The sequence below is a fragment of the Marmota monax genome, unplaced genomic scaffold (assembly GCF_021218885.2).
Source record: "Marmota monax isolate L192 unplaced genomic scaffold, Marmota_monax_Labrador192_F-V1.1 WCK01_AAM20220418_F8-fsc00065, whole genome shotgun sequence".
Taxonomy (NCBI): Eukaryota; Metazoa; Chordata; class Mammalia; order Rodentia; family Sciuridae; genus Marmota; species Marmota monax.
In genome coordinates, this window is record NW_026694038.1 from 6073944 (window position 1) to 6086291 (window position 12348).

Sequence of the window (12348 nt, forward strand, 5' to 3'; positions counted from 1 at the left end):
TGATTGTCTGCCTTTTAGAGTGACATGAGAAGTATGATTCTTAGAAAGAAATTGTATTAAGCAGTCAATTTATTGGAAAACTGCTATCTTCTTTTTCCATCAATGTGCATGGTAATCAGAAGTACTTGAAATAAGAGAAACTTCTTACATTTTGCTAAAACGTGTGATAATGAGAGACTCTCAGGAAAGGAATCAAGATCCATATCATTTAACCTCTGCACACTAACTTATTTGTCCCTTGCCTGTGGATCAAGGTAAAAAGCAATTGTGGCACATACTGATTAATTCAAGTATATAACTATATGTATATAAGGCAATAATAACTTAGGATTAATGTATTCCTTATTTATAGTACAGACAAGGATATTAAATTTTGCCACTCTAGAAGGGTTAGGCTACATTTAATCATTTCCAGAGCAGGTAAGATGAACAACATTAATTCAGTTGAGCTTAAATTTGTTTTTAAGCAGTCATCTTGCTTAGGGAATTAACTTGAACAATTGAATGATTATGTGGAACCAACAAAGAAAAGAAATATCATTCAGTGAGAAGACAAAAAAAGTATTTAAAAAATTAGAATAGAAGGTTGCTAGAAATTTTATTCCTGGTAGCATCCTGATGGGGCAGGAGACACAAGACTTTAAATGTTATGACTGTTAGCTCTAAAAAATTGTTTGCCAAAACTATTTGTGCAATGAAAGATGATATGTTGTTAGCATGGTGGGATTTTTCCCCCATTATATTCTGTTCTTTTTAGATTATTGTGTGGGGTATTTTGTTTCTTCTTTTTTTTTTGTCCCAACTTAGTATTTCACTAACTAGTTAGAAATTAAACTACCTAGATCTAGTTACTCCCCCATAAAAGGATAACCAGTGGCATAACATCTAGAAATCTTGAGATGTGATTAACTTTGAAAGAGGTAAGAATATTTGTCTGGAAAAATGACTTAGAGGGTATGTGAAGGCTGCCTTTCAATGCTGGAAATGCTTCCTGTGAAAGAGAAAATAAATGCCCTCTATTTAACATAAGAGACAGAAGAAGGAAAGATTTCAGTTTAATGCAAGTGTATCCTGATAACATTATAAACAGGATGTAATGGCTCATCAGTAGACTCAGTATAAAGAGGCATGAGAAGGGCAGGCTCAGATTATTTGCCTGTGTTCTCTATATTTACTGATGAACAATTTATTATTTAAAGGAACCAGTATTCTAATAGTAATTAAAAACAAACAAAAACTCCCAACAATAATAAATACTATTTATTGAGCATACTGTTCTCCACATCTCCACATCTCTATTAGATGTGACTTTTCTTTTTTTTTTTTTTTGGTTGGGTATCAGTGATTGAACTAAGGGGCAATTGACCACTGAGCCATATCCCTTATTTTGTATTTTATTTAGAGACAAGGTCTCACTGAGTTGCTTAGCGCCTCACTGTTACTGAGGCTTGCTTTAAATTCAAGATCCTCCTCAGCCTCCCACACTACCGAGTCCAGCATGATTTAATCTTAATGGATAGATATTACCTGTTTTTTACATATGAAGTAAGAGGTTTGGGCATTTTCTAATGTTGTCTCCAAGTTGCACAATTAGTAAATGACAATCCTGGAATTTAAATCCGGGTGTGACTGACTCATTTTTACACTATATTTTGTTGCTTCCATTTTTAGGGAAGGAATTCTTTATTAAAATGTGCTCTTAGGTGTCGCGACCCCTTGCCCGCAAGGAAGACGCAACTCGAGAATCTTCTCTCAACAGTTTTATTCAGGTCCCTGGATATTTCTTCTTCTTTCTCTCGGATGCCCCTCCCAGCCTTAATAAAGCATCCCAAGCCCCAATGCAAAGCTGCCGCGTGGAACTTTCTCACAGGGTGGTGAAAAATCATGTGCCAACTCTCCCAGATAAGAAGTTGTTTGTCACAGACCACAGCGGAGCCAGCGTCATCTTGTAATGGCGACCATAATCTGCAGAAATGGCATAAGCGGCTCACCACAGTTCCCCCTTTTCTGTTTTCTTAAAACAATACAGGTGAGAGTAGAGGTCCTATCCCACTGTGCAGAAGTGGCTGCATAGTATGGCTCAGTCCTAAGGAGGGCCCTTCCCCAGATCTGAGGCCATATCAGCCGACGCCTTTTTTTGTGGGGCGGGGCGTGGACGCATCTAACCCGCATGCAATAGGACATGCTCTCCTTGAGGTCCTCGTCAAGGATCACTCAAGTGCAGTGCCTTGCCTCGCATCCTGTATCGTGACGATGGTGGACGAAGGGGGATAGCTGAGGCTGAACTGTGGCTGTTTATAATGACAAACAAGTTGACAGCACCCTGAAAGAAAGGCACGGACTTTAAGGCGATAGAAAAGTACTAGTGTGGAAACCCATCTGCGTGCAATGGCAGTAAGACCGGCAGAGTGCAAGGGCTTTCCAATACTAAGAGAATAACAAGGAAAGTCATGTCGATCCCAGTGCAATGTTATAATAACTTGGGGTGTAACGACCATGACAAAGGTTTACTGCTTAAGATGCGCAAGCCAGACTTGAGGCGAGTTGCCATTTTCTAAAGCTGCAAGAGCTTGTATGATCATAGCCTTTTCTTGTGCATGGCGAGTTTTAAGGCGACAGAGAAGCCACAAACAGAGTACAACACTGAAGCAACACATTGCACCAAAAATGCCCACTCCCACCCATTCCTTAAAAAAGGAAAAGGCAGAGGATAGCCAACTGGTGAATTGACCCAAAGTCACTGGTTCGACACGGGTGCTATTCAAAACAGCAATCTGAGTTAGTTGAGACTGGATCAAGTTTTCTGCTTCCATGGACCAGGTTCCGGATAAATATTCTCCGATGATGCGGGAGGCATTTCTGGAATCATTAAATCTGACAGAGGTTATGCATAAATGTGCACGTTGGTCAACACAACCCAAATGTACTAGGTCAGACAATTCCTCAACTTGAGCTTGAAGCAGATCTATCCTTTAATTAGCAGCCAGAATCCCAGATAAAATGTGTTGATTAATTCTACTTTGAGATTCAAGTATGGTGGATGTTTGTTGAATAACCTGATTAATAGTGGCAGCAGTTTGTACCTGGCTGGCCATGGCTACTCCAGCTGTAACTGCTGCAGCAGCAGATACCGCCACAGCTGTCACTATGGCTGCCGTAATTCCAAAATCTCTACGGGCTCTAATCAGTTCAACAATAGGAAATGACTCTGGATCTGCAGTAACCGGGATCGGGACAAAGGTTGGAAATTTCATAACCATTGCCGTAGTCCAGGAGCCATTCCAACACTCAGACAAATAACAGGTAATATTAGAACAATTAAGCATCCCCTGTAATGTAACATTAGCCAAAAGAAACAGGAACGGAGATTGGAGACAGACTGCTGCGGAGGGTAATGTAGCATTAGATAATTGTGAATTATTTGCAGAAATTTTAAGTCTCCTACCTCGCTCCAAGTCTTGGGTACTGCCAGAAACATTAAACAGCCAACTTTGGACTCCTAATATTTCCCTGGGGAAACACAAGCGCGGACTAGACTAGCCCAATCTGAGGGAGTCATGCAAAATCTAGTAAGTCCCTCCACCTGAGTGAGAGTGAAAGCGGCATCTATGCCATAAGTGCGGACAGATTCTGCCAAGGTTTTAATTATCTTAAAGTCTAAAGGCTCATGATATCTTCCCCTGTTATTGTCCTGAAATACAGGGTATGCAAGTCCCATATCTGTATTAACTGTCCTCCAAACTTGTGCATGAAAAGATCTCCCGGAACCTTGGCTCCCCCCCACATACGGAGGTGGGGCAATCGGCACCATATCTTCTTCTAGATATTCTACCTCCTCCTCCTCAGAGTTTTGTTGACCAATGTTAACTCCCTTCCCCTTCTTACAGTAGGCCTGCGTGCCCTGTGTCTCCTTTTTCTTCTTTTTCATTTTTATCTTATGTAGTTGTTGTAACAATATATCAAGGTCCTCAGAACTCTCTGAGTCGCTTGTGTTCTCAGGCGTTTTTAATTCGGTCAAGTCTGGGTAGAGCCTTCTCCTATTTTTATCTTCAGGCTCTTTTGCCTTCTCACTAGTGTTACTTTTAATACTCTCTGCCACTTCACTACATGATCCTTCAGATTTTTCCTCATGCAGCTGCTCAAGAATAGCTTGACCCTCACTCACAGCTTCCTGGCATTTACCATCTGTTATACATCCTCTAACTAACTTCCAAAGTGGTATAATGCCACCCTGCAAGGTACCTTGCTCATGAGCGAAATCTAGATCTTTCCCTAATTTGTCCCAGCTGGGAACCGTAAGACTCCCTGAAAAAGCAAACCAAGGAGCCGCTATATCAGCTTCTCTTAAAAACATCTGCAAAGTACTCTGCTTTATCTTAAGTCCTTTTGAATGTAACAACCCATCTAGGGCCAACAAAATTGGGCTTGAAGAAGCAACGCCCATAATGTTTTTAGAGCTATAAAGAAAGTGAAAGTACAAAAGTCCCCGCTCTCTTCCTTTTACAGGGGAGCGTTCCGTTCTATGAATTCCCCGCTCTCTTCCTTTTACAGGGGAGCGTCCCCGTCGTCACAACAACAAAAGAAGCACAAAAAACAAAACGAAATGACACAACAAAAGAAACACAGAAAACAAAAGCGAAAGTACACAGTGCAGCTGCAATAAAATGTAAGGCTCTCTCTTTCATTACAGAGGAGCTGTCCCGCTTTGATCGCGGATCCCACTTACCTGGGACTAACCCCGCTTTGATCGCGGATCCCACTTATTGGGACTAACCCCGCTTTGATCGCGGATCCCACTTACCTGGGACTAACCGGTGCACCACCCCTGACTGCTGAAAGTTCTGGTTCCCGGGTCTCGGCACCACTTGTCGCGACCCCTTGCCCGCAAGGAAGACGCAACTCGAGAATCTTCTCTCAACAGTTTTATTCAGGTCCCTGGATATTTCTTCTTCTTTCTCTCGGATGCCCCTCCCAGCCTTAATAAAGCATCCCAAGCCCCAATGCAAAGCTGCCGCGTGGAACTTTCTCACAGGGTGGTGAAAAATCATGTGCCAACTCTCCCAGATAAGAAGTTGTTTGTCACAGACCACAGCGGAGCCAGCGTCATCTTGTAATGGCGACCATAATCTGCAGAAATGGCATAAGCGGCTCACCACACTTAGGAGCTGTAACACTTTGAAGAATCCTACTTCAGCTGAGGGACTGGGAGAACTCATTCTTTGTGTGTATGTGTGTATTGCTAAGTTATGATCCAACATTCGAGGAAGGATTTTAAATTGTGTTTATTTTTTTATTATTCTGATTTGTTATACATGATGGCAGACTGCAATTCATTTCATATTACACATATAGAGCACAATTTTTCAAGACACTGGTTGTACACAAAGTATTTTCACACCATTCATGTCTTATACATGTATTTAGGATAATGACATCTAACTCATTCCACCATCATCCCTACCCCCTTGCCCTCTCCTTTCCCCTTCCTCCCCTTTGGCCTATCTAAAGTTCCTCCATTCCTCTAGTGCTCCCCCCGCCCCCCATTCGCCATTGCGCCTCTGCATCCTCATATCAAAGAAAACATTCGGCCTTTGGTTCGCTTAGCATTATATTCTCCAACTTCATCCATTTACCTTCAAATGTCATGATTTTGTTCCCTTTTAATGCTGAAAGTACGCCCAAATCTCCATCATGTCAGATTAGGCCCCAACTTTCTTAATAAAACTCCTGTAGCATAAGAATCAATAAATGGGATGCATTCATACTAAAAAGCTTCTTCTCAGCAAAAGAAACAATCAGTGAGGTGAATAGAGAAGAGAGCCTACAGAATGGAAGCAAATCCTTATCACAAGCATATCAGATAGAGCACTAATCTCTAGTATATATAAAGCACTCAAAAACCTTAACACCAAAAAAACCCCCAAATAACCCAATCAATAAATGGGCCAAGGAACTGAACAGACACTTCTCAGAAGAGGATGTACAATCAATCAACAAACTGAAAAAATGTTCATCATCTCTAGCAACTAGAGAAATGCAAATCAAAACTACTCTGATTTCATCTCAATCCTGTCAGAATGGCAATCATCAAGACTACAAGCACCAATAAATGTTGGCAAGGATGTGGGGGAAAAGGCATGCTCATACATTGCTGGTGGAACTGCAAATTGGTGCAATCACTCTGGAGAGCTCTATGGAGATTCCTTGGAAAACTGGGAATGGAACCACCATTTGACCCAGCTATCCCACTCCTTGGTTTATATCCAAAGGACTTAAAAACAGCAAACTACAGGGACACAGCTATATGAATATTTGTAGCAGCACAATTCACAATAGCTAAATTATGGAACCAGCCTAGATGCCCTTCAGTATATGAATGGATAGGGAAACGTTGGTATATATATATATATACCCAATGGAATATTATTCAGCATTAGATTGTGTTTCTTAATTAGGGGAAATATAAATCCTTAACTCTAGGACACATTTGATGAGGGATAGAAGGACTCCTCCACAGAGAGTTCCTACTCTAGGATTTTGTGAGGGTTAGTATAAAAAGATTATAACTTTAAGATCGTTTAGCTTTCCACACTTGTACATGCATGTATGCATATAATTTGACTTAAAGGGATTTCATACATTTTCTAAAAGAAACTAAGATATTTTGGGAGACTTGGATGTATAAGGAAAGGGAGAGAAACCATCTTATACCAAGTACATTGGTTTTGTGATTCTAGTTACTTCTTTTGACAACCCTGCAAAATAATTATATTAGAACATGGAAAACTGAGACTCTGAAGTGGTCACAGAGCTTTTATGTTGTAGAACAAGGATCTGACCGTGGACCTGTTGGATCTAAAGTTCCTCCACTGTGCCCAATCCTTCCTTTGCTATAAATGTGTCCTTGGAAAAATGACAGCTTTGTTTTTAGTCAAAAAAATCATGGCAGTAGGATATTTTTCTAAGGTTACCCAAGGGAGAAGAGGTGCCAAGCATCCTGATGGTGAGGTAGCACCCAATTCCTAAAAAGATGATATCAGCAATCAGTGGAAGTAGTTTGGACTCTAAACTGGAGAAAGAATCATTTTGAGCACTGCTGTGTAGCCTCCAGACAGATTATTTGGGAAAGTAAATCAAAGGCAGAGTGTGTCAATCTAATGGACCTAAAGGAGAGTTATATTGTCCCATCCTTCCTAACCCTTTAAAAGTTTGAATAATGATGAATTGAAAACATTTGTGTAGGCAGAAAGACAAACTTCTCCTCTGTGATCTTAAAAGAAAAAAAATTAGTTACTTTTCTCCAACTCTGGACCTTTCTTATTGAGTGACACATAATTACGCATTAACAGCATATGTTACAGTATACTTTGTACAATCATAATCTAAATTTCAATGTATTTTTTTCTAAAGGTACAGTTAAAAAGTACAACTGGTAATATTATAATGATAACTAATACTAACAATAAATAATAATTGAGCATCTGCTTTGTCTCCAGCACTGTATTATGTATTTCACAGAAATCACTTTGTGATGGGTATTATTCTCCATCCTTTTCAGATGAAGGAGCTTCAAGTAACAGAGATTACAGACCTTGCCCAACTTTCATGATCAGCAAGTGGCAAAGACAGAAATAACTTAGCACTCTAAGTCTCCACAGGTACATATATATACCATAGCATTCTGGCACACTAGGTTTTGAGTCCTTTCAATTTTCACCAGACATCATGCTTACCAGATACTGAAATATGATGAAGACTATGAGCCTCAGAATTAGATAAGACCCTGATGTTTCCAATTTAAAATAATTAATGTAAAAATTGCAACCTTCCCCTCTTCCCACCTTTCTAAAATTTCAATGAAAGAAACCGTGATAGGAAAGCTTTTGAATTGTGGCAAAGCCTTCATTAGTCTTATCAACTCCAGTATATATTAGTTAGCATAATTATCTAGTAGTGGTTAATTTTTGAGACAACATGACCACACACTTCTACATGTGAAATTTTAATTCAATGATGAGAACATGCTTTTCTTTGTTCCAGATTTATTTGATCACAAAGGATAAATGAAAGAGACACAATCTGATATTTTAATATGTTTTTCAAAGCTTTCAGAAAACTGGCTTTGTAGTGTGAGAAATATTGCATGTAAATATGCAAAATTAACAACCTAGTTATTGTCTAATCAGAATCTCAAATTCTCTCTTTGCAGCTCTTAATACTTAATCAAATCCTAAAGCCTTAAGAAAAAGGAATGGGAACAGATTTATGGAATGGACAGATTTTTTCCCCCAGACTACTAGCCCATTTTGTCCATTTTAATTAATACTGTACTGCTGTGGCTTCTCACTAGCACCCTGAGGATGCTCCCAGGTGCCTCATACACCTACATCTGGAGGTGAGCTATGTTCAAGAGCACTCAACGGCTGCCTGCTTTACACAATGTACATACCATCCAGTCCTTTTTTTGTGACCTGCAGTTTACAGATGCACATCTGTATAATTAGTATTTTCATTTATACACGTTATTAAATTTCAGTATCTCTTCTTTGAATATCATTTTTGTCTTGGTATCCATCCATTTAAAAACATGCTTGACAATTTTTTGGGGGGGTGGGGTACCAGGGATTGAACTCAGGGTCACTCAACCACTGAGCCACATCCCCAACCCCATTTTGTATTTTATTTAGAGACAGGATCTCACTGAGTTGCTTAGCACCTCACTGTTGCTTAGCACCTCACTTTTGCTAAGGCTGGCTTTGAACTCATGATCCTCCTGCCTCAGCCTCCTGAGGCGTTTTACCAATTACCACTGATTTTTTAAATGACTATTTAAGCAGCAAAGATGAGAAAGTCAAAAGTATCTCATAAACCCCTGTCTGTACGCATGCATAGCCTCCCACATTCTCAACATCCTCCACAGTGCAGTACATTTGTTGCAGTTGAAGAGCTTCCAAGAACACATTATTACCTAAAGTCCACATTTTACATCAGGGTTCACCCTTACACTTTTTTATATTCTGTGCATTTGGGCAAATGTATAATGACCTGATTCCTCCAAACAGTATCATACGAACTAGTTCCAATCCCCTCAATATCCTCTGTGCTCTGCCTACTCATTCCTTCTTCCCCCAGATTTCTAGCAATCACTGATGTTTTTACTGTCTCCTTAGTTTTGATTACCAATTACTTTAATTTTCCAACACTGTTTCTCATTACTTTTTTTTCCTTTAGCCTACATTAGTCTACTCCTTTAACCAAGTTAATCTTTGTCCAGTTCCTGTAATACGACTTTTTGCACAATCTTTATATAATCTAGTTCAACAATTTCTTTCCTGTCAATCATTAGATTTTATTTTCTCCAGAAATCAAGATCAAGGCCCACCTATTTCAGGAAACCTATTTTAATTCACCTAAGCTAAGCAATCACCTATTATTTTCCATTTCTCAAGTAACTTAGGTGTTCAACATTAATCATTCATTAATTCTCTCACAAATAATTATGAAGTATCTACTGTTTGCCAAGCCTTGCAATTAACTCTGGGACTAAAACACAAATTGATAATGCATAGTTCTTGCATTCACAGAGCTTGTCATTAGCAGGAAATGTTAAGATGTCAAGAGTAGTGATAAAAGAGTAAAATATAGAATGGGGATATGCAAGTACATAGGAGTGGCACCTAACCCAGACTCAGGACTTCAGATAAGTTTTCACAGATAAGATAAAGTCTGTACAGAGTACTGAAAAAGGAAAAAAAAATGTTTAGCCAGATGGAAAAAAGTTCTAGTCAGAGGGAACACTATGTGCAAACACACAAAGGTAATTTAAAAATAATTTTAAATTGACAGAAGGTAGACTAGAAGATCCTTAAACAGATATGGTAGGCCAGGTGTGGTGGTGCATACACACAATCCCAGCGAGTCAGGAGACTGAGGCAGGAAGATTGCAAATTTGAGTCCATTTTGGTCAGTTTAGCAAGCCCCTTTCTGAAAATAAAAAGGGATGGGGATATAGCTCAGTGGTAGAGTACTCTTGGGTTCCATGGCCAGTACCTCATGAAAAATAAAAAATAAAAATTGAGATATGATAAAGGAAAATCAGGACCATCATAAAAAATCATGAAAGTCATGTTAAGGTCTAGTGCTGTATTAATTTGCACATTTAGTGTAGTTTCATATGCATTGTCATTTTACAATCACTTGAGCCCTCAAGATGCAAGATAGAGGAGGAATACAGAGACTATGTTCTATTTTAATTGCTTATGTGGTAATTGCTCCATTTATACCAATTATTCAGTAAATACTGCTGACTGAACTGTAAGCAATCACTATAGTTTTATCCTCTTCCTCTCTTCTAGTGTTTTGAGAAGCCAGTAGCGATATTTTTGAAGTTAACGAAATAATAGGACATCCACAGAGACAGAGTTTAACCTAAGACATTGATGAAGAACAAAATGTGAACAATTCCTAAATTTAGCATCTTGTGTGTTCTCTTGTACCAAAAATAAACAAATATAGTTGACCCTATGTTGTGATAAAATAATATTATCACTAAGATATAGATTAGAAATGTTCAAAAAAGATAAAATAGATCATAACATAATATGTACAATCCACCAAGGTGTGCGTATATTTTTCCTTCCTAGATAGGAGTTGATGAGGGGGAAGTTCTTAGAAAGGAATGGGAATTTGTCAAAAATGTCACCCTTTCCTGTGGTGAAATATCTTCGTCTTATGGAAACTCAGACATTACACCTCTGATTTATATGTGAGCACCCTGCCTCTTTCAGCTTCCTCAGATTATGAACTATCTGGTTAGCACATTTGCTAAGTGTGTCATGGAATGAGCTGTATGTTTTCATGCATATTAAAATTTTACAGGAAAATATTAACAATGAAAAGTTAACAAAATGAAAATTATAAAATGCAATTCATTCAAGTTCTTTAAATATTTGGGATATTTTTTTCTAAGAAAGGAAAAAGGTCTAACACCAAATTCAAGGTTCTAAGTGAGGTGAGTCCTTATTTAATATCTCTTGTGAAACATTATTTCATATCCTATCATGACAGTTGCATGAGAAGCAATATATTATATACTTTTTAAACTACTAGAAATAATGAGCATATAGTTAAAAATAGTATAAGTGACTTTGCCCAAGAGAGAGATTCACACTAAGACGTGTACAGGAGCATCTATAAACATCTTAAATAAGAGCCTAAAATTGGAAACAATCCCAATGCAACAGGTGAGAGAACACATAAATTTTTTATTACATTTTAATACTACTCAGCACAAAAAGGAATGGATTACTAATATGAGTAACAGAATAACTTTAAAATATTATGGGTAGCAAATAAAAGCAGATGAACACAGTACACATTGAATAATCTCATTTATGTGAGATCTTCAGGAAAAATCTAACACACAGTGACAGAAAGCAAATTATAGTTCCCTGAATGTCATGTGTAGAAGATTGGGGGAAAGCTGCAAAGGAATATAGAAAATTGGGGTGATGGAAATGTCCTAAATCTTGACTTAGGTTATAGTATTCAGAATCATTATTATGAAAAAAAATGTTTCTCAAAAAATACTTTTCTTGAAGGAACATGTTCAATTTTGGTAATATGGGATTTTTTCAATTTATATTTTGGGATCATAAGGTTTTTCTGTGGCTCTGATCTATTTAATGGAGTATTAGGATAGGGAAATCAAAAGATGTAATAAAAGTATTTAATTTTCTTTAAAATTTTACAGTTTGATGCTGTATTTCGACTTCAATTCCTCATTCTATGAAGACTGGTCATTGGTTTTCTGTTATTGTATAAGACAAAACCAGAGAAATACTAGTTTAATTCCAAAGACACTTCTAGATAGAAAACTTTGACAGTATCAAAACAGTTTTGATATCTCAGTTTCTATTTTAAAAGAATGTAAAAAAATAGTTCTGACATTCATAGACTATTTTCATTCATTTCTACAATAGTCTCTAGTCTCTAGGAAGCCATCACAATGACTATTGACATCATTATTACTTCCTTTATGTTTTATCTGTCTTTGAGACACCTTTGTCATTTGTATTTTAGAGTTTTAAAATTTCTGAAGCAGATCTTGTAAATCTTAATATTAGTATTTACTTCAATTCTTTTTCTTAGAAAGTGCTGTGTGAGGATATGAAATGTTACTTCACCTTTCACTTGAAAGAAGCCTGTGCCTATTCTTCATGTTTCTTTCTGCTTCTCACTGATAAAAGTGTTTATATTTGTCATCATACATTCTTGTGCTTCTATGAACCATAAAGATTAAGTGAATCTACATGATCCTTTCAGTAAAGATAAAAGGTCAAGTACTTG

The 12348-nt window shown here is 37.9% G+C and overlaps 1 protein-coding gene and 1 long non-coding RNA gene across 5 annotated transcripts in view; both read left to right on the plus strand.

The window, feature by feature from the left end:
• Positions 1–8556, plus strand: part of LOC124106492 (uncharacterized) — a 64846-nt gene extending 56290 nt beyond the window's left edge. Inside the window, exons 2-3 of the long non-coding RNA XR_006856082.2 lie at positions 7559–7658; positions 8210–8556. This is a non-coding gene — a long non-coding RNA (uncharacterized LOC124106492). The remainder of the gene's footprint in view (positions 1–7558; positions 7659–8209) is intronic.
• Positions 1–12348, plus strand: part of Magi2 (membrane associated guanylate kinase, WW and PDZ domain containing 2) — a 1314737-nt gene that overhangs the window by 693175 nt on the left and 609214 nt on the right. The gene's annotated exons all lie outside the window — the stretch shown is intronic.